Source organism: Tamandua tetradactyla, chromosome 10 (genome assembly GCF_023851605.1).
Source record: "Tamandua tetradactyla isolate mTamTet1 chromosome 10, mTamTet1.pri, whole genome shotgun sequence".
In the NCBI taxonomy this organism is placed as follows: Eukaryota; Metazoa; Chordata; class Mammalia; order Pilosa; family Myrmecophagidae; genus Tamandua; species Tamandua tetradactyla.
In genome coordinates, this window is record NC_135336.1 from 63,905,097 (window position 1) to 63,932,209 (window position 27,113).

The following is a 27,113-nucleotide window of genomic DNA, read 5'->3' on the forward strand; positions in this document are numbered from 1 at the left end:
CACAGATGCCATGTGAGAAAAGGCGGTTTCCAGGCAAGACAGACATCATTTCATTAATTTTCACAACAAATCCCATGAAGCAGGTAATATTGTCAACGTTTTACAGCCATAGATGTTGAAGTTAGAAGAAATTGAACCACTTGACACAGCTTCTCTGGCTGGTGCAGTGGAGATCTGGACTTTCAACCCAGTTCTAAGTCTGACTCTTATGAGCAAGAACATTTCCCCACCTCTCCTAAACCGTCCTTGGAGTAAAACCCATAAAAAAAGATAAGCAAAAAGGTCACAGATCCTCTCAAGCCTCTCAAAACCTCAGTGCAGGACAACTTCTTTAATGGAGCTGCAGGCCAAGGGAAACTGGAGATTTCCCCTTCTTAGACTTCAGGTGGCGACAGTGAGTCTGCTTCCTCCGGCTCCTTCCCAGCCTGGGCATCCTTCAGCTCCAAGGCTTCATTCAGCTCTCAGAACATCTGCAATCGTTCACGCTCTATGCTATGAAGGGTGAAATAGTCTCCATTCAGTGACTTCCTTGGCAAGGGAGAAGGGCTGATGGTGGTAAGCAGTGTTTGTGGTCTCAGAGGGTGGCTCAGGGAAAGGCTCCACCTTTTTGTGGAAATTTTCTTCCTCTCTGCCAAAGTCTCTCCTAGGATAGGCACAAACACGCACCTCAAAGCTGCTTGGTCCCATCATCACTGAGGGGTGATGATGGTGCATGACCCTCCATGCCTGAGCTATTACACACGAAGTTGTAGTGGACGGTGGTGCAGTCAGAGCAGACCTCAGACATCACCTAGGGCATCGCCACACTGTCAAAAAGTGCAGAGGGGCGGCCAGCCCATTGCTGTAGTTTGGGTAGTGCTCGTGATGGGGCCAGTGCGTGACAACCTCGGTTCTGTGCTCTAACTTCTTGTAAATGACCAAGGCGCTGACGCTGGCGCCGCGCAGGGGTAAGAAGGTATCTCACGGTCGCACTGGGCAGGTCTTCGTCTCCTGGCAAAACAGCTTGCTGAGGGCAGGTAAGCACGTGCAGGTGACAGATTTGGTTGTTCCAGGACGCAGGAAGCCCAGACGGAAAGCATAGTCGCGAAGGTATTACTTTTGGGAAGGGTCAGAGGATGACAGAGGTCGGGGGAGGCTGGCATGGGAGTGGCTGGTGCAGGAGCCGCTGGTGTTCGGACAGGCTCAACCGTGCTTTTTCAACCAGCTGACGTCTTCCGGGGTGGACTGCAAGGGGAAGGACGCTCTGAGCCCAGACGCCAGGTGCCCAGGAGCCCAGCGTCTACCTGAGACCAGGATGCTGGCTCTAGACATTTTTTTTTTTTAATGCTCGGGTTTTAACAATGTCAAACTTTGCTGTCGTTGAAAAGTTACAGAATGTTTTACATAATCAGATTAATAATTTAGAAGGAATTAACTATGACGTTTAAAAAACAAACAAAAAATTGCTGTATACAAAATAAGGATGAATTAAATAGGTTTGCTTTTACTAGCAATAAACTGTCAGAAGCCATTATACAAAAATTTCCCCTTCATAATAGTAATAACAATAACAATAAAATTAATCTATGTGCTAATAAAAAGGCAAGAAGTAATAGATTCATATTAGGGAGACTAGAAAAGAAATGACAATATATTTTAAAAAGTATTTTGAGAGATTTAAAATGCACGAATAAAGGAAAAGGAATGACAGATCCTCATAATACTCAATACCTAGATTTCACATTTGCAATGATACCACCCTTAAAATTTTAATTTGTTCTTAAAGTCCCTGATGTTAAATGAAAAGCTGAAAAATGGTAAACAAAAGAAAACATTTATTTTAATTGGCAAAATTATGATGAGTACCATTCCAACTTTGATATACAAATGATATCACAGATTGAGATGTATATAAATTAAACAGTGAAATAAGCTTCATATATGGTAAACAACAATTTAAAAGTAAAGTAAAATTGTAGATAAAACAGCATAGTAAAGCTTCATTTTACTCAGGAAAGGAAGAAAAGAAATCTAGACAGTACGTGGGGGAGGGTTTTGAAGGTCACTATTTAAAATATGTATTCTTTATTATGAATCATTTTCTATATTGGTGTTATAGTCTAATGATGAACTCATGGTTACTTTGTACTTAAACTGAACTCAAAAATAGTTCTTAGCACAGAAAAATACCTTCTTGTATTGCAACAAGAATACTTTGCTATTCCTGGAAACAGTGCACATGGAAATTGGACTAGAGAGTCATAGAAGATGCCATCTATTCATCCCTCTCTTTGTAAAGAAAAAAATTCTGGTGACACATAAAACCTAAAATTACCCCTTTTAAGAACATTCCAACATATAATTCAGTGTTGTTAATTACATTCACAATGTTGTGCTACCATCACCACAATCCATTACCAACATTTTCAGGAGCCCAAATAGATGCTGTATAATTTAAACCTTAACTCCTAATTCCCTAATCCCACCATGTCCCCAGATGATCTATATTCAAGATTCTGATTCCATGAGCTTACTCATTCTAAGTATATGATATCAGTGAGATGATAAAATATCTGTCCTTTTGTGTCTAATGTCACTCAACATGATATCTTCAAGGATTATCAAAGTTGTCACATGTATCAGAACTTCATTCCTTTTTATGGGTGAATAACATTCCATTGTATGTATATACCATATTTTGTTTACCCACTCATCAACTGATGGACATTTGGGTTGCTCACATTTTTTAGCAATTGTTTATTTCTTTATTTGTCTTGCATTTTTTGGTTGGTGCATACTGTGCATACTGTGCTTTTTAAATTTTCAAATATTAACTCTAGGATTGATTCTCTGTGATGTCTGTTTCTTGAGTTTCTGTACAGCCAGTGATATGATGAAATTGTCTTTAAGATCAGGAGCTAACAAAATCAAGCAAACCAAGGCAAAAAACACTTTTCACAGTCTTTCCAAACTGGCCTTGCATTAACTGATGCTCTTCTTCAGTGTCCGTCCCTCCTATACAGGTCAGCCCAAGGCAAGTAGAAAGTACAAGGTCCTCCCTGTCTTTTCTGGGTCTGTGTCTTGACCTGAGCTTGTGCTTACTAGTGGCCTTGGGATTTTCCCCCTTTACAGGAATTTGAATTCCTTTTCTAATCCCCAGATAACAGACCCTTTCACTCTCACAGTTATTCCCCAGCAGGCCACCAAACTCAATTGTTTCATATTCTTCTTTCCTGTCTCAAGCTGCTTCTGCTTGGAGGACAAATTCTTAGTGGATAGGGGCATCCTGGAAATGAGTTTCTCAAGTCAGTATTTCTAACCAAAACGAGACCAGAAACTCCCAAAGTGAGTCCCAGACAGTTCCAAATTGCCCTGGGGAAGTGATCAGGCAGACAGGAAGACAGGAAGGGTTCCATGAAAATCTTCTGAGGCTGCCCGGAGTTGCCTTTTCTTGTCTCGGCATTTACCCAACAAATGCAGCCCTTCAGCTGTATTCCACAACCCTGAGAAAGGGTACTGTCTTTAATTGTCCTCTGCCGCCTTTGTCTAAGGTCAGTTGGAAAAACGGCCTTCAGAGCAGGGATGCCAGCAATATGAAGTAGCTGATGAAAAGCAGTTATCAGCTCTTGGATTATATACCCCTGGAATATGTGCCATTCCTACTGAAAATTTATGCCAGTACCTTATTGTTGCCTGCCATGAGATTATAGGATAGGTAATGACTGCCACCATGCAGACAGTAAAAATCACTGATATCTGCGGCGATTTACCAGCCTCTTTCTCCTGCTCTTAGTTGGCTGTTGCACAGTGTTCTACTGGACTCTGGACTTTTGAAATAGTTGATTCAGACCATTCCTGAGTGCTTAATAGATGTTCTGATGGATGGACTGATTCCTACAGCTTCCTTCTTTGCCCTTATACTATGGTACCCTCTCACCCTCTCTCTTTGTGTACATATTGAAAGCAGAAAATTTGGGGTTCATGTAACATGGTGCATAATTCAGATTATAACCATGTGATACTTCCTGGAAAGAAATTGCTATGTTGATTAAAATATAGTATGTGCTATTTATTCCTGAAGATAAACCACTGAATTATGACTCCTTTAGTATATTTCATTAGTGTTTTTTTAATTAAAAAAAATTGTTATTCTTAAAAGAAAAAAATGGAATTGGGCAGTGTGATGGTGGCTCAGTGATAGAATTCTAGCCTGCCATGCTGGAGACCTGGGTTCGATTCCTGGTACCTGCCTATGCAAAAAAAAAAAATGGAATTCCTATTCAAAGAATAGAAATAAACTTATAAAGGTGTTTATGACAAAAAACAAGACTTAGCCACCACATTTCCTTTATCTTTATTTCCCAGCTGATTTGAACTAAATATCAGAAAAAATGACATTTCACCACTAAGTAGTTTACCATTCAACAATAAAAAATAGACAATGTTTGCCATCAGTAAAGCATCATTAAAACACTTAAAATTAAAATCGCTTTTCTTATTGTTGTATAATATGCAGCCCATATTGTGTACAGTTTATTTCAGTGGTGATCATTTAGAATATTAGAAGATTCAGTTAAGTAGAAGGGGAAGGGTTTTACTGCAGTTTTGGGTGACAAATTTAAGATCAGTAGGCAGAAATTTTAATCAGACAAATTTCTGTTCATTATAAGGAGTTATCCAGTATTGGAATGACCTATCTTGTGAAATACGAGTTACAAGCTATTACAAGTATTTAAGCAAAAGCTGGCTAGTCATACATCAGAAATACAGAAACAAACATTAATACATTGAGTGAGATGTTGAACAAAATTGGCTTCGCTTTCTACTATAAGAATCAATGATTTAGGGCAAAATGTCACTGTTGTATTACTTAACAGTTTCCCATGATTAATATAGCTTTTGAAAATGTAAGTTATGTGAACTGTGAGATTTTAGGTTAACAAGTATGGGTATAGGAAATCAATATTGAGCTATTGTTTCCATTATGCTTTATTAGCTTAAATATTTTTCTTCTTCTTCACTGAAACTTCTTAAAATTTTCTATAATTCTATTAAGAAGTAATTTAATAATTTCTAAATTATCATATACACTAAATGAAACTCATATTCAAGAGAAATCACTTGGATCACTCAAATGTATTTACCAGAGTATTTATTTAAACAAAGAATTATTTAAACACTGGCATTCTTGATATATTTTCATTATGAGCCTTTGAAATTTCTTCTTCTGTAAACATGATTATGATTATCTGAGGTATGTTAAGATTTTTAATGTAAATTCATTAAGAGGAACATTATAAATGGCTGAATTAACTGGTAGGAGAGATAAAGACATAGAAAATAATGCTTCCATTTTAGTAGCCCCAAAATGGAGAAATAGAGACCATATTCAACCTCTGCCTGAAACTACCAAAACTAACAAACATACAAGCAAAATATTTGAAAAAAAAGAGTTTGAAAGACAAGTGATAAGTTTGTAGTTGAATGATCTTGAGATATGGGACATATGAGTTCTCTAGTTATCCCTGGTTACTACCTAAAGAAAGATTTCGACTGTGGTACAGAAAGCAATAATCCATATGGAATCTGGCAGGTTCACTCCCTGTTTTGAGAAGACTGAGATAAAGTTCCTGAGAGACCAAGGCAGGACATCAAATACAATACTGGAGAAGGGAAAATTGCATAGAAATAGAACTCTAGAGATAAGCAAAGAGGGTTAAATCACCTACATTGACATGAGGTTGGGAATATTTCCTGTTTCCACCAGTCAAATTGGAAAATCTCAAGATCACCCTGGCATGGGGCAGAGTACACAGAAAGGGTTTGCCTCAGTAGTGAGGAATAAGTAGGCCAAGAAAGAGCACTGCTCCCATTCTGTCTAAAATATCTGAAAGGCAATACCTGAGAACTTCAAACATTTCCAAGAAATGTACTTGCCCAGGAATAATGCTGAAAATTTTTATAGAGGAATACAAAAACATCTGAGGCAAAACTCCACTATCTCAAATCCCAAATTGACAATGGTTTTATAATTAGCAAACAAAAAAATTAAAACAGTTATAGCTTGATATATAAATATATATGCTCAAATATATATATATATATATATATATATATATATAAATGTTCAAATAAGCACACATATATATATATTCAAAAGGTTAATTAGATACATGAAAGGTAGAAAAGACCCAAATTTAGCTTCCCAAATGGGATTACAAATGATTAGATATTGATAAAGAAAATATTAAGGTTCTTAAAGATGTAACTATAGAAATTATCCAAACTGAAAAACAGAAACAAAAGAGAAATGAAACAGATAAAGTACAAGTGAGATGTAGGGCAAGTGGTCTATAGTCTATAGTATATGTATAATTGAAATTCATGAAGGAGAAAAAAGTTAAGAAATAAAATGAAAATGAAGAAATAATGGCTAGATTTCTAAATTTGAGGAAAATCACAAACCCACAGAGCAAGAATCTCAATGAACTCAAAGCAGTAGATTCATGAAGAAAACTATCATAGAGAAGATCATAACAGTGACAAGATAAATCTTATAAGCACAGAGAGAAAAAAACAGATATTTTGTTAAGAGGAAGAAAGATAAGAATAACAGCAGATTTCACACTGGAAAAAAATAAAAACATAATGAGTATGGATGGACAAATTTAAATCCTGAAAGAAAATAAAAAGTCAACCTAGAATTGTTAACCCAGCAAAAATATTTTTCAAAAATAAAGTAAAATAATATTTTTTCAGACATCTAATAACTAAAGCAAAACAAAAGAAAACAAAGCATTCAAAACTCATGCCTGGAGAAATATGAATGAAGCCTGTTAAACAGAAGAAATATGATAACAGAGGGAAATCAGCATCAATACAAGGAATGGAAAGCATTGGCAATGTTAACTGCCCAGGAAAAGCTATAAGATTTTTGTTTTGCCATTTAAATCTCATTTAAAGATAATAGTTTAAATGCAATTACTAACAATATACGTGGGGGCCTATAAGATAGGATAGGATAAATGGATAAAACATTTTAATGGATAAAACACCACAGAGGTCAGGAGGGTAGAAATAGAATTATACTGTTATAAGTTTATTATACAAGATGAGGGGTGTTGAAATACCACATGAAGGTACACTAAGATGAGTCAATATTGTATGCTGTAAACGCTAAAGTAACCACTAAAATAAAAGGAATAGCTAATAAGCCAAAATTGTGGTATAAAACTGAACTATAAATAATGCACTTAATGTTAAATAAGGCAGAAAATATGGATAGGGATAAAAAGAACAGATGGCTGGATTTGATTCCTGGTGCCTGCCCATGCCAAAAAAAAGAGAAAAAGGAAAGAACAGATGGGGCAAATGGAAAACAAAGACAAAATGATAGAAGCAAATCTAACCATATGAATAATAAAATTAAATACAAAAGTTCTAAATATTCAATTATATCTCAGAGACTGACAGATTTGAAATGTTCAAAAACCAAGGTGTAGCTACATGCTGTCCAAAGAAAGATACAAATAAGTTGAAAACAAAAGGGTTGGAGTCATATATCATAGTGACACTAATCAAAAAAGTTAAAATGATTATAACAGAAATAGTGGGTTTCAGAGCAAAGGATTTTACCAGAGTTAAATAAGGTCATTTAATAATATAAGGCGGTCAACTCATCAAGTGGATGTAACAATAACAACATTTCTAAATATCTATGAATCTAATAAGAGCTTCAATATACATGAAGCAAAAAAAACATAAAATGGCAAGGAGAAATACAGAAATCCAAAATTACAGCTGGGGGTTTCAATATTTTTCTCTATTAATATAACAAATAGAGAATAAACCAAAAAGACTACAGAAGATGTGAAAGTTTGAACAATGCTACTGCTCAAATTGACCTGACATTTATAGAAAGTTACAGCCAAGAATAGGAGAGGACACAGTCTTTACAAATAAATGTGCATGAGACATTAACTGAATTAGACCATATTTTGATCCAGAAAACAATTGCATTAAATTTAAAATCAGTCAAATCATATAAAGAATGCTCTTTGAAAACAATGAAATTAAATTAGAAATCAATAATAAAAAGATGTTAAGGAAATGCTCGAATATTTTTTAACTAAATTATACAATTCAAAATTTCACATGAATAAAAGTGATTTTTTTAAACCCAGAATAAAATACATAAATAAAATTTATAGATCTCTAGGCAGACTGAATGAAAAAAAAGAGAAAAATCACTATGTCATATTATCATAAATAAGGCAGTTTGTGTCATGACCAATTCCACAGATATAAAAAGGATAATAAGTGTATATTATGAACAATATAGTATAAATGCCAATAAATTCACCAATTTAGATGAAGTGGATAAATTCCTTTAAAAGGCGCAAACTACCAAATCTTATTTAAGAACAAACATTTCACCTGAATAGTCATTTATCCATTAAATAGCTTGAAAGTGTAGGCAAAAATATTCTCACAAAGAAAACTTTATGTCCGTATGGTTTTGCTCTTGAAATCTACCAAAAATTTTTGAAGAAAACAAATAACAATTCTACAAAACCTTGTCCAGAAACTTGAAGTCAAGTGAATACTTCCTGATTGGTTTGAGGAAGTCAGCATTAGCGTGATGCCAAACCCAGAGAGAAACAGTGTAAGAAAAGAAAACTGTAAGTAGATGTTTTTCATGAACAGAATTTCAAAAAATCTTTTAAAAATAGTTTTAAAATGGACAGAGCAAGTCCATCAATGTATAAAATGGTTAATACATCATGACTCAGTAGAGTTTATCCAAAAAATGTAAAGTATTTTATCAAAAAAGTAATCAATGCAATTCACCATGTTGACAATAAAAAGCACCACAATAGATACAGAAAAAAAATATTTAAAATTCAACTTCTGACTCTAATAAAAACTTTCTGCAAACTAAGATGGAAGTACATTCCTCAGCCTTATGAAGGGAATATATGAAAAACCTATAGCTAACATTACATTTAATGGTAAAAAACAGAATACATCCTTCCTTATACCAGGAACATCACTAGCATATCCACTTTGCTAATTTATATTTAAATTATGCTAGAGGTTCTAGAAAGTGTAATGACAGATTAAAATAAGTAAAAGAGATCCACATTAGAAAAGAAGAAATAAATTGTCCTCATGCATAGATGATATGAATAACTATGTAGAGAATCCAATGGTATCCACAAAAAAAGCCACTATAGTAAAGGGTCCTTGATACAAAATCAATATACAAAAATCAGTTGCATTTCTAAATATTCTCACCAAAAACTGGAAAATTAAACTTAAAAATCCAATCTGCAATAGCATCAAAACTTAGGAATACAAAGAAAAATATGCAAATATAGTAAAACTTTGTACATTTTAAATATTAAAACATTACTGAGAGAAATGTAAAAAGATAAATGGAGTAAGATATATGGTCAAGAGTCGGAAGCCTCATTATATTTAAAATATTTAATCTCGCAAAATTCACAAACAGATTCAGTGCAAAACTATCTAAAATCTCAGTAGGCACATCTTCAGAAATTGACAAGCATATTTAAGTGTATAAGGAAATTTAAAAGTCTAAACAACTTTGAAATAGAAGAACAAATATGAAGGACTAGCTACATAGTTTCAAGATGCACCATAAAGCTACAGTAGTCAATAGAGTGTGGTATCACTATAAAGCTAACCCAATAGAAAAATGGAACAGATTATAGAATTCAGAGATAAAACCACACATATGGAAAACTCATATATGCTAAAGGGTATGTGCTGGTTTGAAAGAATGTGTGTCCCGTAGAAAAGCCATGTTTTAATTCTAATCCCATTTTGTAAAGGCAGCCATTTCTTCTAATCCCTATTCAAATTTGTATGTTCGAAACTGTAATTAGATCATCTCCCTGGAGATGTGATGTAATTGAGAGTGGTTGTTAAACTGGATTAGGTGATGAGATGTCTCCACCCATTTAGGTGGGTCTTGATTAGTTTCTGAAACCCTATTAAAGAGGAAACATTTTGGAGATTGTAGATTTGGAGAGAGCAGAGAATGCTGCAACACCACAAAGCAAAGAGTCCATGAGCCAGCAACCTTTGGAGGTGAAAAAGGAAAACGCCTCCTGGGGAGCTTCATGAAACAGGAAACCAAGAGAAGAAGCTAGCAGATGATGCCGTGTTCATCATGTGCCCTTCCAGCTGAGAGAGAAACCCTGACCGTGTTCACCATGTGCCTTTCCAGATGAGAGAAAAACTCTGACTGTGTTTGCCATGTGCCCTTTCCACTTGAGAGAGAAACCCTGAACTTCATTGGCCTTCTTGAACCAAGGTGTCTCTCCTGAATGCCTTAGATTGGATATTTCTATGAACTTGTTTTAATTGGGAAATTTTTTCAGCCTTAGAACTGTAAACTAGCAAACTAGAACAAGGTGCAAAGTCAGTTAAGTGGTAAAGTGACAGTCTTCAACAAATCATGTGGGAACTGGATATCCATATGAAAAAAATATAAACTTGGGTCCATACCTTACAACATACACAGAAATTAGCTCAGAATGTCACAAACTTGAATTTGGATTTAAGACTAAAACAGTTAAACCTCCAGAAGGAAACAGAGTAGAACCCCTTTGTGACCTTGGCTTATGCAGAGATTTCTTAGATATAACAATAAAAGCATAATCATAAAGGATAAATTATTAAATAAGGTCTCATGAAATTGAAAATATTTGCTTTTTAAAGACATTGTTAAAATTGTGAAACAGCAAGACACATAGTAGGAGAAAATACTTGAAAAACACTTATATGCTGAAGGACTTCGATCCAGAATATATACTCTGAATTTAATATTATGTAAGTAACCCAATAATAATATGGCTTAGAAAATTTGAACAGTCATTTCACCAAAGAAGATTACAGATGGCGAATAAACATGGAAACAGAAGCTGAATATCCATAGTCATTAGGGAAGTGCATAATTAATTGATAATATGATGCCACTACAGATAAATTAGAACCACTAAAATTTGAAAAGAGTGTACATGTCTATTAGCAATGATATGGAAAAATTGGAACTCTCATCCATGCCTGGTAAAAAAGTAATAGGGTTCAAACTCTTTGGAAAATTAATACTGTCTTAAAACGTATACATTCATCTGTCAATTGATGCAGGCAGCCCACTCCTAGGTGTTTACCCAATGGTAATGAAAGCATTTGTTTATACAAAGACATATACATAAATGTACATAGTGGCTTAACAGTCAAAATCTGGAAACAACTCAGACATGCTTCATCAAATTATTTGATAAACAAAATGTGTACCCCTAAAGAATCCATGATTATCATCCATAAAATGTACTGAACTATTGATATAAGCTAGAACATGGAAGAATCTAAAGATCTTTGTTAATGAAAGAGGCCAGACAAGTGTGTGTATATATATATATATATACATACACTATTTTTTTGTATTTATACAATTCTAGAAAATACAAGCTAGACTAGTGTGCAGTGATAGAAAGCTGATCGGTACTTTTCTGGAGGGAGTGATGTGATATAATCTAAAGCTCTCCCGATACTTGAAAACATAGTTGGGAGAGAATTAGTACAACTGGAATCTTCCTCTATTAGTTAGCAGAGGATTAGCTTTATGCTTTATTTATAAACACCACCCCACAAGAATGGAAATTGCTTTCACTACTTTTTGAGTTGCCACTGTTTCCACGAACTTTAAGACTGATCTAACCACAAAGAATTTAGCAAATTATAATCCATGTCAACTAACAAAATGCAAAAAAGACTGAGTACTTAAGGGAACTTGATAAATAGAAAATAGAAAACCAAGCTAAACTTCTATATCAGGCTGTACAATGAAACCAGACAAAAGGCTATTTGGATTGATATTTTTAATGTTAAGATATATAACAAATAAGTGTGCTAACTTTATTTGGATTTACACATTTCATTGAAGTGAGAATTTAACTCACTGAATCATAAGAGAAAAACAATAGCAAATTGAGAGTGAGGAAAGGATTAGCAATTCTTGTAGCTTTACTGTCCATTAATATAAGAACTTTCTTATTAAGTACTAGGATAATGAAATCAATTAAGCCAATAGTGTTAGCAATTTTATATTGAATTTAAGAAAAATCTTTATAATTTTGTTAAATTACATATTAGTAACACTGAATTAGAGGATCTGAAAAATTAGATTAACTGATATTTAGTTTGAGATTTGAATTTGAAACGTATAACATAATTTGATTAAGTTGGTAGACCGTATTGAACTGTTTAAGATGAACTAATCCACTTTTTTAAAATTTAATTTATTAAATTTGAAAGAGATGGCTAATCGTTTCAAAATTTTCCTTACTGCTGCAGAAACAAAACTATTTCAAATGAAATTGAATATATTAATCATTTAAATTAAATTTAAACTGTTTGAGAACATTCAAGTTACACATTGAAAAGGATTATTTAAAGGGATGTAATCTGTTTAACTTGGAATAATCAAGTATGAATAAAGCAAAATATAAGTAGTTTTATTATTTCACTAGATGTATACTTTCAATGATATTATTTATAAAGTTGAATTAAAATTCTTAAAAACACTAGATTCTCAATTTGTAGTTTTAATGAATTGATATTTTAAAATTTGAGAGATGTTATTCATTCTAGTCTGCATAAAAAGTTGATGGAAGATTTAAAATATCTCACAATAATGCAGCCCACTGATCAGTACAGAACAATGAATGTTCAAAGAGCAAAGTATTTAAAAGGAACTAACAACAATTGGCATATGATCAAATTCAATTTCTAGATCAAGAAATGGGAGTTCCACTAACACAGGAAAAAAATAAGTTGAAAAGAAGGAAAATGATGGAAGATAAAATTATGGCAGAAAAAGTATGAATTTAAGGAGGTGAGTAAATATTAAAATCATTAGGAGGAAAATTAAATAGTACTATAATTAAATAGTTTAATATGAGCTATGAAGAATAGTGGAAGTTAAATTGTCAGTCCCAGGTATTTGGTACTGATGAGCTCTTGGAAGACACCCTTCACTGAAGTAATGACCTCTAGGAGAGGGTCATTTTGAGGGGCAGAGTTGCAATCAGATACCATGAGTGTGGCTTCCTTATGTTGACTTAGGGCATGTTTAAGACTTAGAGAAGATACCAGTGCTGGAAATACGGATTTGGGAGTCATCTTAAAAGAAGTATTTAACATAGCATTGGTAATATATGAGTCTGCCTAAGATAAATTTTAGATTGAGAAGAAGAAATTTCAAGACAAATTCACAGGGAATACCACATTAATGACTGAATGAAGAATGTATTTACAAAGGAGATTGTAAAGAGAAAGAGTAGCCAGAGTGTAGGAGGAAAACAAAACAAAACAAAAAAAGTGATTTGTTAGGGAATCCAGCAGAAAAGAGATTTTCAGTGCAAATATTGCTAGGAAGCCAAGTAAGTTAGAATGTATAAAATATCCATTAAATGTTAATTCACAGAGGTCATTGATAACCTTACATTGAGTAGGCATATAAATCAGACTAAAATCAGATGAGGAGCTCACAGGGAAGTTAATGAAAGAAGAAATTCAGCTATGAAGTGAAAGAGACTGGAAGGAGGAAGATGTATTTTTTCTTTAAGATAGGATACACCCACTGTGGGGAAAATGGAAGCATTGAATGTACAAGAGAAAGTAGCTGATATTTAAGTTTTTGAAGTGGCAATAAGAACTGTAATCCAATAGAGAATTTCAAGCAATAATCTAGCAGAATTGGAATGACACCACCTGTTTTATATCAGGAAAGATGTAGATACAGAAAGATTGTTAGGTTTGGTAGAGGAATTCCCCTCTTACAGAGGTCTCAATGGAAAAGACCAGATACTTATAAAGAGTGGAAAAGTTTAAAAATCATTGTTTTACAGATGAGGGCATTGCACTTGTACAGAGAACAATAGCCATATAGCTGTGTATAAAAATACAGTGCCAAGCTCTGTTCAGGTCACTTTTACATTATTGATCTTGAATTGATCATGTTTGCAACACATCCTTAAATATAATTATATCTAACAGGGCATAAGGTAAACTTATATATTCTCCATAGTTAGTGTTTGTGCCAGTCAAAGAAGATGAAAAGTCATGGGATTTTACATTGTAAATGAATGGATGGGCTATGAGTTTTATGGTAGATGCAAAAATATATTAAGAAAGTGTTGATTAAAAAGAAAAGATCTGTAAATTGGATATCCTGAGGAAAAGAAAATGTGTCATAAAGAAAATGAAGATCTTTTTCCAGAGAATGATATGTTTGCATTGGTGATTTTGAAGATTAAAATAAGGGCAGAGGATCAAAAAGTCTCCTATATGCTGTGGAGACAGAAAAACAGTCACTGTATATCAGGGGGTTAAGAAACTGCGATGCTAAGTCATCAGAGGAAGGGATATCTATGAAGTGCTGGAAAACATTCAAATAGTTAACCAATGTCTTTTCTGAAAGGGAAACAGTTTCTAAAAATCAGAAGATATCAGTTATTAAAGGTGGAGAGAAATATGAACAAACAAACAAATAAAATTGCTGTGCATTTGTTGATTGATTTTATTTTTATTTTCTTTCATTTTTAGCTTTTTATTATATAGTATAACATATACATAAAGAAAAGAAATAAAAAAGCAATAGTTTTCAAAGCACTGTTCAACAAGTAGTTACAGGACAGATCCCAGAGTTTGTCATGGGCTACCGTACGATCCTCTCATATTTTTCCTTCGAGCTGCTCCAGAATATAGGAGGCTAGAGGGCTTAAATTTTTTTTTTATTACACAAGGGACATTTTTTCCTTCTTTTTTTGTGAAAACTAACATATATACAAAAAAGCTATAAATTTCAAAGTTCAACAGCACAGTAAGTTGTAGAACATATTTAAGAGTTTGACATGAATTACAATTTCAAAATTTTAGGTTTTAACTTCGAGCGGCTCTAAAATAATGGAGACTAAAAGAGATATAAATTTAATGATTCGGTATTCATATTTATTTGTTAAATCCTATCTTCTCTGTATAACTCCCCCATCACCTTTGATTTTTCCATCTCTTCCTGTAGGGGTGTTTGGGCTAAGGCAATTCTAAAATTTTTCATATTGGAAGGATCTGTCATTAATATGGGGTAGGGAGATGGAGCTATCTGATGCTTTGGAGAGGTTGGGCTAGGTTTCAGGACTTGTCTGAACCAGGGACGAATCTGGAGGTTTTAGGTTTCTGGAAAGTTATTCTAGTGCCTGGAACCCTGTGGAATCTTATATATTGCCGTAGGTGTTCTTTAGGATTGGCTGGAATGGTTCTGGTTGGGGGTTGGCAGGTTATGATAGGTAGCAAGGTCTAACTGAAACTTGTGTAAGAGCAACCTCCAGAGTACCCTCTCAACTCTATTTGAACTCTCTATGCCACTGATACTTTATTAATTACACTTATTTTCCCCCTTTGGGTCAGGATTGAATTGCTGATCCCACAGTGCCAGGTATGGACTCATCCCTGGGAGTCATCTCCCATGTTGCCAGGGAGACTTTCATCTCTGGATGTCTGGCCCCTTGGAGAGGGGAAGGCAATGATTTTACTTGCAGAGCTGGACTTTAGAGAGACTGAGGTCACATGTGAGCAATCAAAGAGGTCCTCCAGAAGTAACTCTTAGGCATGCCTATAGGTAGTTTAAGCTTCTCTGCTACATACATATGCTTCACAAGAGTAAGCCTCATAATCAAGAGCATGGCCTATTGATTTGGGTGCCCCTAAAGTTTGACACAGTATCTGGGGATTCCCTGATAGTAAGGTTTACTGGTTCTATATTCTTCTTCCCACCCCTCAGGGATGGATTAATCTAGAAGCAACATTAGCATCATTCGGAGGCCTAAAAAAGAAGTGATGTCCTTAGGGGAAATCGGATTTCACTTAAGAGAGGAAGAAGAGGAATTTTCTTCAGGAGATAATGATGATGAACTTTCTCAGTGTAGAGGACACTTTTTTTATCTGTAGGCAGAGAAGAATGGTTTGGGAAGTGGTGGAGGAGCAAAGTTCGTATTTGAAATATGGGATATAGTGCAGATTTGTCCTGGAAATTAAAGCTTTGATCATTTGTTTATGATACCAGGCCTAAGGATTTGATTTCAACAGTTACTTTTAGGTCTGTATTAGTTTTATATGTCTGGGTAACAGATTACCAAAAATTTAGTGACTGAAAACCATTCATCAGCTTTTAGTTCTCTAGGTTAGAAGTTCAGTTGGGCTTGACTGTGTTCAATGATTAGGGTCTCGTAAGGCTGAGGTCAAGGTTTTAGCTAGCCTAGGCTCTTATCCGGAGCATCTGAGGAAGAATCTACTTCCAAGTACATTCAAGTTACTGGTAAAATTGATTTACCTGTGGCTTTAGGACAAAGGCTTCTTTCCTTACTGATTCTCTGTTGGGGGCTGGTTTCAGCTTCTAGAGGCCACTTGCATTCTTTATCACAGGTACCTCCAAATTCAAAGCCAAATATAGCACATCACGTCAAACTCATGTATGAAATCTCTGACTCCTTCCTTCCATCACCAGCTGGGGTATATCTCTCTGCTATTAAGGGCTAATGTGATAGATCCACACAGATAATTTTCTTTTCTTAAGATCAACTGTGCTCTAATAACATCATAACGTAACATGACATAACGTAACATAACATAACACAAGCACCACAGTGATTTCTCATCATATTCACAGTTTCTGAGGATTAGGGTGGGATGGTTTTGGAGTGCCAATTTACAAATTTTGTCTACCATAAACTGTTTGAGGAAGGTAGGGATTGGGCTTGTTGGCTGAAATAGTGTCAATGAATCCATCCCAGTAGTCTTAACCTGGAGTGCAATTTAGAATCACCTTGGGAACTTTAAATACTATCCAGTCTTGGTTCCTTTCCAAGAAAAATTTGAATTTATGAGTGTGGGGTCTAGAAATCAGTATAAAATTACCCAGTCATCCTAATGTGACATTAGTCTTAGTAGTTCCAGTTTAGCTTACTTAGTGCAGCATATGTGGCAGTGGCAGCAACACCAGAAGCAGTTTGAGATAACTGACACCAGATATTATCAAACTCATTTGACTCTGATTCTTTCCCAGTGTCTTTTTCTAACTCCAAAGATTCTGAAGGATCTAATTAAGTTGAGTACTTGTGTGCACATTATGGTCCACATGTGAGCAGGGCACATTTGCACATAAGAATCGATTTACAGATGGACTAGTAGGTCTTGCCAAATTTGGAGAATAATTTAGAAACATTCAAAAGCTGCTGAAGCATTAAACTACTTTCAAAGGTGGCTTATGCTGTGGAAATATCTCAGTTTTCCTCTGAGACAAGCAGAATTAAAAAAACTGAGGATCCATTAGAAAGTACTTATAAAACATAAAAGCATTAGGAATATTATCTGATATTTCAGAAATGCAAGTAGGAAACTTTGCAAATTTAAATGCTTTCTAGTTTAATTTTTTTTAAAATTATGTTTATATCAAGTCAGGATTAACTGCCATGATAACTTGGAACCATTCCAAATTGTTCTCTAACTTTTTATTAGGTACATCTAATCATTCAAACATAATACATTTATCTGAGAATGACTTATTTCCAAGGAAACAGCTAACAATTTAATATATATTTAGAATGCTTACTTCCTGATTATATTTGTATTTGCAGCCCTGTCCTCTCTAACAATTATATAGGTGACCTGATGAATTTTGAGATATCATTATATGTTCGTAAGAAATGAAAACATAAATAACGTCCTCGAGTAATTAATGATTCAATGTGGGAAGCAGAATACGTATGAGCAGCAACAGTAGTAGCAAGGGTACTTACAGAGTGTTTCCAGTCTCAGAATGATACAAGCCATAACTCACTTAACTCTCACACCCACTATGTCTTGGTTGCCACTTCTTTTTAACCTCATTTTATAGGTGAGAAAATTGAAGTCCAAAGACTCCCAAAACTTGGCTGAGATCACTACAACTTTTTTAGTAGTACTCGGGTGAGGATTTGAACTCAGGCCAACAAACTGCAGAATCCGTACCCTTAGTCAGTATACTTACTCTACATACTCCTCAAGTAATAGACTGGCTCTGACAAAAATACAGCTTAAAGCAAAATGTTTGCAGCCCCCACACTGAAAGGGAGTTGTTCATTTAAACGTGGGAGGTGACATATGAACTGAGGGTACATCATCACCAGGTCTTTAAAAGGAGGAAGCAGAACAGTCTAGACATCAGCACCATCATGGGTTGATGAGTTAACACACTGTTTGAAAAACTGAACAGATATTCTTTTTTTTTTTTTTGATTCGTTCATTATCCTGCTTCTTACCTGTTCTTACAACTTTGAAATCCGACCTGTAGCCAATAAATAGAAACATGCTCTCAGCATCATTTTTCTCCGCTTTTTATTGAAATTGTTGGGTAAAAGTATACGAACATTTCATTGGCAAATAGATCTACACAAAATCTGTTTACATTTTCCTATCTCCCATAAGCATAAAAAAGGCAACCTAATACTCACAAGTGCTTTTTTGGTAAAAAAAAAAATAAAAAAAAATGGGGTGGGTCATGGTGGCTCAGTAGGCAAAGTTCTCGCCTGCCATGCTGGAGACCTGGGTTCAATTTCTGGTGCCTGTCCATGCAAAAAAAAAAAAAAAAAAAAAGATCATAACTTAAAGGTACAAATTGGTGTTTCGTTGTGACAGAAGTGTCTAATTATTAGTGGAATATCTTTTTCAAATTTTGCAAGAGCCAATTAAAGTTTGATTTTAAAAGGATTTTTGTATTATTTTTTATATAGGTGTTTTGGTTTTTAATATAAAGTTTATTTACTGTTTATCTTTTATTTGTTTATAGTCTTTATTTTATCAAAGTCAAACATGCAAATGGTTTAATGAATCAAGAAAGGCTTGCTAGACAAATAGCAGCCAGTTACATTCCTTTCTCTTTATTCTCCTTCTCCAGAGGCACTGCTTTCAACTCTCAGCTAATTCTTTCTGGATTTGCATCTATCTGTCTAAATATTTTACTATATTGGTGCTTTCAATTTTAGACCTTATCTATTGACATGCCACTGTTGAAAATGAACATTTGCTCTCTTTCACGAAACCTCCCCTCTCCCACCCATAATTCAGCACAGTTATGCACCTTTCTATTTCATTCTTTTCAAATGCCATTGTATATAATATGACTTTGCTGATACTGTTAGACTTGAAATATCTAATGTACTTTATTTATTTTTCCTTGCGTCTATACTTCCCACCAATAGAAGTAATAATTCTATTTTTTCATGGTTTAGTTAAAAAAAAGTTTTATTACGCACCACACAATCCATCCTAAGTGTATAATCAATGGCTCACAGTTAAGATTCACCACCACTATATATATATGTATATATGAGGAAATTCATATTTCTTCTAAAAAGAAAAAAAAAATCCTGAACCCCGTCCTTATATCTCGGTATCAATGACACTTAGCTTTGGTGTAATTTGCCTTTGTTACAATTAATGAAAGAAAATTACAATGAAACTCTTTAGTTTGCATTAATTGTAATTGCCATATGCCATTCCATTTTCAACACCTTGTAATAGTGACATAAATTTGTTCTAGTTCATGTAAAAGCTTTCTTATATTTGTATGATTAACCACCATCATCATCCACTCCAGGTTTTATTAAGTTATACAATCTGAGTTTTTATCCTCTAGCTTTCCTTCTAGTAACATACAAGACTTTAGCTTTCCTCTTTCAACCATATTCCTACACAGCTTTGTTCATAATATTTACAAAATTGTGCTATCATTATGCAATATTGTGCTATCCATTTCTGAACCTTTACAATCAACCTTATTAAATATTCTGTACATCTTAAGCATCAGTTACCCAATCTATATTCTCTTTCTATCCTTGGATAACTTGTGCTCCAATGCTTAAGTCTTTGATCCATGTTAAGTTAATTTATGTGTAAGATGTGAGATAGAGATCCCTTTTCATTCTTTTGCATTTGAATATACAATTCTCCCAACACCATTTGTTGAAGAGGCTGCTTTGTTCCAGTTCAATGGACTTGGATGCCTTGACAAAAATCAATTGTCTATAGATGAAAGGATCTATTTCTGAATACTCAATCTTTTCCATCTGTTGGTATATCAACCTTTATACCGGTACTATGCTGTTTTGACCACTGGTGCTTTATAGTATGCTTTAAAGTCAAGAAGAGTGAAACTTTCAACTTCATTTTTCTTCTCAAGATGTGTTTAGCTATTTTTGGCAACCTACCCTTCCAAATAAATTTAATTATTTTTTCTTCTATTTCTGCAATATAAGTTGTTAGGATTTTGATTGGGATTGTACTGAATTTGTAAATCATTTTTGGTAGAATTGATATCTTAACTATATTTAGTCTTCCAATCCATGCATATATATGTCCTTCCATCTACTTAGGTCTTTCTTGTTTTCTTTTAGCACTGTTTTGCAGTGTTCTATGTTTAGCTCCTTTATGTCCCCAGTTACACTTACTCCTAGATATTTGATTCTTTTGGTTGCTATTGTAAATGTTTTTTTTTCCTGATTTCCTACTCAGAGACTGCTCATTGCTAGTGAATAGAAACATTACCAATTTGTGTGCATTGATCTTGTATACTGCTGCCGTTTTGCTTAACTCACTTATTAATTCTGGTAGCTTTGTTGTAGATTTTTTAGGGGCTTTCTACATGTAGGAGCATGAAACCTGCAAATAGTGAAAGTTTTACTTCTTTTCCAATTTGTTTCTTTTTATTTCTTTTTCTTGCCTAATTGCTCTAAATAAAACTTCCAGCATGATATTAATAGCAATGGTGACACTAGGCATCTTTGTCTTGCTCCAGATCTTAGAGGAAAAGGTTTGAATCTTTCCCCATCAAGTATGATGTTAGCTGTGTGTTTTCATATATTCCATTTATCAGTTTCATCAATTGCCACTTTTGAGAAATCAAGCTGATCATGTGTTTTTTCCTCTTTAGTTTATTGATGTGGTGAATTACATTAATAGATTTTTTGCATGTTGAACCAGCCTTGCATACCTGGAATAAAACTAACTTGGTCATGACAGATGATTCTTTTGATGTGTTGTTTGATTCAATTTGCAATTTTTTTGAGGATTTTTGCATCTCTATTCATTAGAGAGATTGGTCTGTGATTTTCTTTTCTTGTAGTATCTTCATGTGGCTCTGGTACTAGGATGATTCTTCCCAGAATGATTGGTAGAATTCACAGATGAAGTCATCTGGCCCTGGACCATTCTTACATGGAAGGTTTTTTGAAGACTGTTCAATTGCTTTATTTGTGATTGGTTTGTTGAGGCTTTCTATTTCTTCTCAGTTATTATTGGCTGTTCATGTGTTTCTAGGAAATTGTTCATTTTGTCTAAGTTGTCTAGTTTGTTAGCATACAGTTGCTCATAGTATCCTCTTCTATTTCTGCAGGGTCAGTAATGTCCATCCTCCCATTTCCGATTTTATTTACTTGCATCCTCTTTTTTTTTTTTTTTTTCATTCTCAATCTAGCTAAGGTTCCACTGATTTTATTGATTTTCTCAAAGAACCAGCTTCTGGTTTTATTTATTCTTTCTTCATTTCTGTCCTCAATTTCATTTTTATCTACTCTAATCTTTGTTTTTCTTTTCATCTGTTCACTTTGGGATTAGTTTGCTGTTCTTTCTCTAGTTCTTCCAGGTGTGGAATTAAGTCCTTTATTTTAGCCTTTATTCTTTTTCAAGTTTGGTGTTGAGGGCAATAAATCTCCCTCTCATCACTGCCTATGCTGCGTCCCGTAAGTTTTGATATGTTGTGTTCTCATTTTCATTTGCCTTGAGATATTTACTGATTTCTCTTGTAATTTCTTCTTTGACCCATTGAGTTTTTAAGAATGTGTTGTTTAACCTCCATGCATTTGTGAATTCTCCAGTTCTGCAGGTTTCATTGATTTTCATCTTCCTTCGATTACGATCTGAGAAAGCGTGTTGTATCATTTCCATCTTTTAAAATTCATTGAGACCTGATTTGTGATGCAACATGTGGTCTATCATGGAGAATGATTCATGAGTACTTGGAGGAATATATATCTTGCTGTTGTGAGGAGCAATGTCCTGTAATGTGTGTTAAGTCTCGTGCTATTATCATGTTATTCAAAATCTGTTTTCTTATTGATCTTCTCTGTGTATGTTCTATCTATTGATGAGAATTGTGTATGGAGGTCCCCGACTATTATTGTAGAGGTGTCTTTTTATCTAGAGTGCTGCTAGTGTTTGCTTTATGTATTTTGGGCTACCCTGGGTCTGTGCATAAGTATTTATGATTGCTATGTCTTCTTGATAGATTGCACCTTTTACTAATACATAGTGTTCTTAAGTGTCTCTTTACATTTAAAGTCAATTTCAGCTGATATTGGCATAGCTATACCCCTCTTTCTTGTGGCTGTTTGCATGAAATATCTTTTCTAACTTTGCTCTCAACCAATTTTTTGTTCTTCAGTCTAAATTGAGTCTCTTTAGACAGCATATACATGCATACTGCCTTTTTTAAAAAATCTATTCTGCCAGTATATGTATTTTAATTGGGGAATTTAATCCATTAGCATTCAATGTTATTATTATGAAGACAGTAATTCTTCAACCCTTTTTTAATTTAGATTGTTATTTCATTTCCATTTTTTCTCCGTTTGTACCTTCTATTTACGATTATTGACAATCCTCATTTCTATACTATCCTCCAAACTTCCCTTTCCTGTCTTTTCTTATCAGCCTGTAGCACTCCTTTAATATTTCTTGTAAAGCAGGTCTTTCGTTCACAGACTCTATCAGTTGCTACTTATCTGTTTTAAACTTTCTCTCACTTTTGAAGAACAATTTTGCCAAACATAGCACTCTTGTCTGGCACTTTTTATCTTTCAGTATCTTAAATATATTGTACCACTGCCTTCTTGCCTCCATGCTTTTTGCTGAGAAATCCTCACTTAGTCTTATGGAGCTTCCCTTGTATGTGATGGGTCACTTTCTCTTGCTGCTTTCAGAATTCTCTCTTTGCCTTTGACATTTGTCAGTCTGAATATTAGTGTCTTCGTGCAGGTCTATTCAGATTTATTCTTTTTGGGTTATGATGCATTTCTTGGACACGTAATTTTATGTATTTCATAAGAGTTGGGAAATTTTTATTGTTCCTTAAGTTTTCTCTCTGCCTCTTTTCCCTTGTCTTCTCCTTCTGGGACACCCATGATACATGTATTCATGAACTTCATGCTATCATTCAATTTTCTGCAGCTGTGATCAACTTTTTTTTACTTTATTCCTTATCTGTTCTTTTGTATTTAAGATTTCAGATGTCTTATCCTCTAGTTCACTCATCCTTCTTCTGCCTCTTCAAATCTGCTGTTTCATTTCTCTATTGTATTCTTTATTTATTCTATTGTGTGTTTCATTCCCCTAAATTCTGTTTTTTTTTAGAAGCTTCTGAGTTTTTCTTTATGGTCAACTAAGTGTCTTTTTAGCCTTCATCTATTTTGCCACATTTTCCTTCAGCAGGAATTGATTTAGAAGATTAGTTTGAATATTTTAATTAGTTGTTTCAATTCCTCTATATCATCTGAAGTTTGAGGAGCCATGCTTTTTAGTGTGACTTCTGATTTTTTAATGATGTCTAGGCATCTTATTTTTCTGATTACTTTATTCTGGATGTCATTTTCTCTCTTGCCTAGGGTTTTCCTATTGCTTGGCTTTCTGCTTTAAATCTTCTTTGGCACTTGCTTCAACTTATTCTAGACCTTCAGCATGATCTGTGTTTAATTTATCAGAATTTTTCAGCTTTTATTTATCTGAGACTTATCCTCCATATTTGTAGCAGCATTTGAGATTTCCCTGTTTGTGCAGTTGTTTTACTCCAAGAAAAAATCTTTCTCTCCTCTCTTCCTCCTCAAGGATGCTCATCTGTTCTGTTTGTTTTTTATTTAACTCTATATATTTCTAACACTCCTTTTGCCATCTTTAGCATCTTTTATTAGGAAGGCTCACTCTGGGGGGAGGGTCCCCCTTAAGAGGAACTATCACAGTCAGTTTTTCATAGACAATACATGTCCAGAACTCACAAAATGGATGTAGATCAGTATCAAGGTTTCCTGGAGATAAGACTTAGCAGGATGCCAGTCTTTCCTGTGAAGTCTCCTAATTCTGTTCTTTTCCTGTCTTGCCCAGAAGATGGCAGTCTTCAGCCCTCTGCTCCCCACAGGCCTGTGGTGGTACTGTACCTTTAACTCTCAGCTGACCCAATCCCTGCTGGGGGCATGGTTGAGACAGAGGTTGTAGGGAAAGTGGGTTGAAATTGTTCTGTTTTCCCAACCCCTGGAGTCTGAATTCTCATTAACAGCCACTGCTTGCATTTGGCCTTGCACACTCTTCTTCATGGATTTTAACTGCTCTTCAGCCCCTTGTCTCTGACAGGCCAAAAGTTACAGTGACTCTCAAGCTGCCCCACTTCTGCCCCTGCTGGTTCATGATTGAGACAAAGGCTGAGCACTGTTTTTTGTAGGTTGGAACTGTTGGTGATATCCTAGTCTCTTGGATCTAAATCCGCTAAATGATAGCTTTCATTTGCACTGGGCCTGATTCCCCCTTTACTTGGGAACAAGCCACTTTTCAGGGAACTATCTCCTCCACCTGAATGCTTACTGTGACTCTCAGTCAACCCTTCTTCTTCCCAGGCCTGGGATGGGGCTGAAAATATAGCATGCCAGCTACACTCTTAATGGGATGCTTAGAATAATATCTAGCTATTCTCAGAGTGGCCCCCGCACCCCAGAATTAATCATTCTGAGCTGGAGGTGGTATCTGGCACTGCCTGCCCCTTTTCTTGGATCAGAGTCATCCTTCAGAAAAGTGAACTCACCCAACTCCAGAAACTTTTGTCTTTTTGTCATACCTGCTTCCTTCCTGCTGGGAGCAGAGCTGAGACAGAACTTCTGTTTTCTCTTCTGGTTGATTTGCAAATTTATCTCAGCTCCAGAAGAATGAATTTGTTAATCAAAATTCATAATTGTTGCATGTCCAAGTTCACCTCCCATTGCCTCCTGGAGAAGGTTTCTGTTTTCCACCAGGCAGCGAGGCCCAAGTCAGTCTGCCATGCCAGTGGGTAGGGCGCAAGCCTCCGTAGTGTGTACCCATTTACTTACAGTTCTTTGCAATGACTTATCAGTCTCACTCTTCCACTTGTTTGTGGCTAGTGTATGATGTGTGTGAATCTTTAAAGTGTCCCAAACATTTGTTTTAGACAACTCCTGGCTATTTACTAGCTTCTCAAGAACAGACTAAATCCTAAAATTCCTTATGTTACCATCTTCCTACAATCTTCCCACGGGTTTAATTTTTCTATCTAGTTATCAAACTTCAAATCCAAAATCTCTATATCTGAGTAAGGAATTTTATCAAATGATCTATCATATCATTTATATGAAACAGTTGGTCTTGAAGGTTTCTAACTTGACTTAATTAAAAACTGATATCTCCCGTCACCGTCATTCTGGGAATTCACACACTTTCTCTCCCTTTTCCTGTGTTGGTACCCCTCTTCATTGCAATCCATAATTCCTCCTTATTGGTTTACTTTCCCATTTTGATGTCTTACATTCTTCAGTAGCATCATCAGAATGCAGGAATGGAAGGTAAATATTTGAGATGTTGCATATTTGAAAATATCTTTATTCTATTTTCAAGCTCTAATTTTAAGAAATCTTTCTACCTTTTTGTTTTGAGTGTAAAGCATTGAAAGACTTTCTTATCCTTTGTATACACCTATTTTTGTTGTGTCTGTTGCTGCTACTGCTGCCCTTCTTATTCTTGTTAGGTTCTCTCTCCCCAGTCACCTCTTGAGGATGTTGGCTTTATCTCCATGGTATTCTGAAATGTTATGGCAATGTGCTTTGGCATGGTATCTTTACTCAGAGGCACTCATAAGGCATGCAGAGGGCCCTTTCAATTTTGAGAGACATGCACATCATTTCCAACTAAGTTTCCTAAATTATTGCACGGATATTTCTTCTTTGTTGTTCCTAACTTTCCATTCTGAATCTTTCTGTATTCTTCTTCTTTCTATATTTTATTATTTCTACTTTAATTATGCTGTGGTAAGACAGAATAATATCATAATGCATGCAGTAGCGTGAATGAAGCTTGAGGATGTTACGTGGAGTGAAGTTAGTAAAAAAAAAAAGTACAAATACTGTATGGTCTCACTAATATGAACCAATTATAATGAGCAAACATTAAGAACTAAAGTTAAGAAAACAGGTTATCAGGAGATAGAAAGTGAGTAGAGATTGGATATTTGATGCTAAAGGAGTACAGAATGTTTGGCAAGATTTATTACAAAGTTTCAGAAATGTATAGGACAATACTATCTCATGGTAGTCATTATTGTAAGTATAATGAACAAAGCTGACTGTGAATATGGCTAAAGAGAAAGGCTAGGTGCATATATATGACACAGATGGAAAGATAGAGGATAAAAACTGGGGCGGCATAACTCAGAGAACCCTTGAGTGGACAAGGTGGGGATTAAATGTGCATGTACAAGAAAAATTTTACATGAGGCATGTATTAATCAGGGTTCTTTAGAGAAACAGAACCAACAGGAGATACATGTAAATATGAGATTTATGAAAATTTCTCATGCAACCTTGGGCATGGAAAAATCCAAAATCCATAGGGCTGGCCGCAAAGCTGGCAGCTCTGATGAAGGCCCTTAACAAACTCCCAAGGAGAGGCTGTGTGGCTGAATAAAGATAAAAATTCTCTCTTCTCCCTTAATAGTCTTCAAGTGATTAGATTAACTTTGAATGATTGGATTCTCTCATTGAGGAAGACATGCCCTTAGTTGATTGTGCAATCAGCCACAGATGCAATCAACTAACTGATGATTTAATAAACCAGCCTTCTGGTTTTTAATCAGCCATGAAATACCCTTTTAGTAATTAGGCCAGTGCTTCCCTACTCAGACAACTGGGCACCATCCAGTTTCCCTACACAGACAACCTGGACAAGCTGACACCTGAACT

General features: G+C 35.0%; 1 pseudogene; it reads right to left on the minus strand.

Moving 5' to 3' along the window:
• Positions 1-331: 331 nt before the first annotated feature.
• LOC143647682 (cellular tumor antigen p53-like) overlaps positions 332-27,113 on the minus strand; it is a 63,702-nt pseudogene continuing 36,920 nt past the window's right edge.